Here is a 3,989-nt window from a genome sequence, read left to right on the forward strand (position 1 = left end):
AAACCGATACTTATATATAAAATAAATTTTTTATTAGCATCAATTATTTCACTGATGTAAATTATAGATCATTTTAATAAGTGATACCAAACAAAATAATAAATGCATCAATTGTGTAACTGATATAAATTTATATAATTGTATCATTTTTCTTAAAATGATACAAATTAAAAGAAAGGACATCACTTTTGAACTGATGTTTATTGTTATCGCAAACTCAAGAACACAATATTAAATCACAATAAGAAACTCTTCTTATTAATCACTTTGAGGAAAATCACCCAAAACCTCAAACTCACAAACTCATAAACTCACACACATTATGCAACTTCTTGCATATTCTTTTATAAGACACACTTAGTCCTTATCACGTTAGGACTTACACAATATTCAGATTAACTCAAATCTAATTAGGATTTAGATAACTTGCCACTCAAGTTACTTTCAAGTTTATCTCCAACATTCTCCCCTTTAAACTTAAAGCTAACTTGAGTGACATCTTGTACTCCTATCAGTTCCCTCATCTCCTTGTATTTGACCCTTCCAAGTGCCTTGGTTAGAATGTCTGCTCTTTGTTCCTCTCCTGGCACATGTTGAACCTCTATCAAGTCATTCTCAACACACTCACGGATGAAATGATATCGCCTATGTATGTGCTTGCTGTGCCCATGAAACACAGGGTTCTTAGTGAGTGCTAGAGCCGATTTGTTGTCCACGAGTACAGCCACTCTTTCACGTGATTGCCCGCTGATCTCCTCATATAAGTCTTGGAGCCAAATCGCCTGCTTAGCTGCCTCGGTTGCTGCCATGAACTCAGCCTCACAAGATGATAATGCAACAGTTTCCTGCTTCTGAGAACACCATGTTATTGGACTGTTTCCTAGATAGAAAACGTGTCCAGCAGTGCTACGCCCATCATCTTCATCTACTGCATGAGAGCTGTCGCTGTAGCCTCTTAACTCGGCTTTAGCTCCCCTGTTGAAGACTAGACCATACGACACAGTTCCTTGCAGATACCTCAGAATTTGCTTAAGTGCTGCTCCATGTGATTCTTTAGGTTGCTGCATGTACCGACTCAACACACCAACAAAGTATGAAAGATCAGGGCGTGTGTGAAGTAAGTACCTGAGACAGCCAATGTTTCTTCTGTACTCTTTCTCGCTTATGTTTTTCTCTTCACTCCCCTTTGAAAGACGCAGACCTGGATCCATTGGGGCGTGAACTGCGTTGCAGTCCTCCATTTTTGTTTCACTCAGAATCCTTTTTGCGTATCTTTCTTGTGTTAAGGTGATGCCGTTCTCATGTTGACATACCTCGATGCCAAGATAGTAAGTCAATTTTCCCAGGTCACTCATCTCGAATTTTCTTGACATTCTTTTCTTAAACTCTTGTATTGCTTCTATGCTTGATCCTGTGATTAAGAGGTCATCCACGTACACGGCAACAAGAAGGAGCCGATCTTTGTCTCGACTCAGATATAAAGCGGGCTCCTTAGTGCACTTCTCAAAGTTGAGTTGGCCAAGAACACTATTTAGTTTCTCATTCCAAGCCCTTGGCGCTTGTTTTAAACTGTAAAGTGCTTTGCTCAACTTATAGACCTTGTCTTCCTTTCCTTTGATTGTGTATCCCTCAGGCTGAGCAACATACACCTCTTCGTTAAGATCACCATGAAGAAAAGCTGTCTTTACATCCAAATGATGTACCTGCCAACCATTGGATGCTGCGAGAGCCAATAACAGACGGATCGTTTCAATGCGTGCGACTGGGGCAAACACTTCTTCGTAGTCGATACCATGCCTCTGTATATACCCCTTTGCCACAAGCCTAGCCTTGAACTTGTTTATGCTTCCATCTGAATTTCTCTTGATTTTAAACACCCATTTTAATCCTATAGCTTTGGCTCCTTTAGGAAGATCAACAAGAATCCACGTTTTGTTTCTCTCGATTGAATCCATCTCACTATCACACGCATCTCTCCAAACCTTTTCTTTCTTTGCCTCACTATAACTCCACGGTTCCTCGTCTAACAGCATCAACAACTCCTCACTATCGTCCTCTGCTAGTAATATATAATCCTCCAGATAACTCGGTATCCTTGTTTCCCGTGTTGATCTTCTCAAGACAATGCTATCAGGCGCTTCTTCAGTATTACCATCAACTTGATCCTCAGCGTACACTTCAGCTGTTCCTTCTTCGTTATCATCATCATTCATTCCCTTATTTCCAAAATCTCCGAGGATAACTTTAAACATTCCTGGATCACCATTGATCTCCTTCTCCTTCCCAGTCCAATTCCAACCACTGTTTTCATCAAACACTACGTCTCTACTCACCACAATCTTCCGGTTCATTGGGTCATATAACCTGTATGCCTTAGACCCTGGCTCTGTTCCAAGATGCACCAACTTTTGAGACCTATCGTCTAGCTTCCTGAGGTGTCCGATATCTTTCTTGACATATCCCAAACATCCAAACACACGTATATGCTCTACACTTGGCTTCTTCTTCTTAAACACTTGATATGGTGTTTTTGTCACCAGAACTCTTGTAGCTACTCGGTTTATAAGATATGTAGAGTGTCTCACAGCTTCCCCCCAAAGGTATTTTGGCATGCTCATGTGTTTTAGAATGCTTCTGGTCATGCCTAGCAAGGTTCTGTTTCTTCTTTCGACAACTCCGTTTTGCTGAGGAGAGTAAGGAGCAGTGAGGTGTCTAGATATCCCTGATGTCTCACAGAAGTTTTGGAACTCTCTTGAACAGAATTCTCCACCACGATCTGTTCTAAATGTCTTGATCTTTGCTCCTGTTTCTTTGTCAACGATTGCCTTGAACCTTTTGAATTTCTCAAAAGCTTCTCCTTTTTCCTTTAGAAGAACAGACCACATGTACCGACTGTGATCGTCTATCAGAACGAAAATGTATCTATTCTTGGCAGGTGTGGTGGGCGTGATAGGTCCGTAAAGATCCCCTTGAATCAGTTCTAGGACGTGACTTGCGCGATACGGTGTTGCTTTAGGAAACGAGTACCTTGCTTGCTTTCCAAGTAGACATGATGAGCAGGCTTCTTTCCCAGTCTCTACATTCGGTATTCCAGTAACAAGCTCTTTCCTGATCATGATCTTCGTAGACTCTCTCCCAATGTGGCCTAACCTTGCGTGCCATTTGTCTCCTTCGCTAACCGACATTGTTTGTAGACACTTAGTTTCTGTACGTTCCATGATCACTTTGTACAGTCTGTTCTTTGACCTTGTTGCTTTTGTGATCAGTTTTCCTTCCTTGTCGTGTAGAGTGAGATAATCATCTCGCATCCGTATCTTGCAGCCTGACTCGGTAGCCTGTCCAAGGCTGATAATGTTACTCCGTAGATCAGGTATGTAATACACATCAGCTAGGATTCTGCGTTCTCCATCTCCACTAACAAACATAACTGAACCCTTTCCTTTTATATCAATGCGTGAGTCATCTCCGAACCGCACCTTACCTGTGATTGTCTCGTCAATGTTGTGAAAATAGGCTCGGTTTCCAGTCATATGATTACTCGCGCCATTGTCGAGATACCAAGTGTTTTCTCCCACCAGGTTTGTTTCGAAGTCTCGGGGATTCATGTTCTTCTCGTTTAGAAAAATTACTTCATGCATCATAAGGTCTTCAGCTTCTTGGGTAGCATCATCCTTAGTCTCACGGGTTTCCTGCAGCTTTAGCAATCGGTCGGGGCAGTCCATGGCGAAGTGGCCATTCTTGTCACACCTGAAACAGGTGATTTTTGACAAATCACGATCATAGTTGTAAGCAAAACACCCACGACCTCTTCCTCTGTTCCAAAACCTTCCTCCTCTGCCTCGTCCTCTGTAGTTGTTGTTCTCTCGACCATTGTTATCACGATTCCCTTGCTGAGAATCATTACTTGCGTACATCAGCTTTGTTTGATTGTCTTGTTCATCTTCTTCCTGTCAGCTTCTCGTTCCTCGAACGCCTTTAAGCGACCCACA

The sequence above is a fragment of the Brassica napus genome, chromosome C9 (assembly GCF_020379485.1).
Source record: "Brassica napus cultivar Da-Ae chromosome C9, Da-Ae, whole genome shotgun sequence".
Lineage (NCBI taxonomy): Eukaryota > Viridiplantae > Streptophyta > Magnoliopsida > Brassicales > Brassicaceae > Brassica > Brassica napus.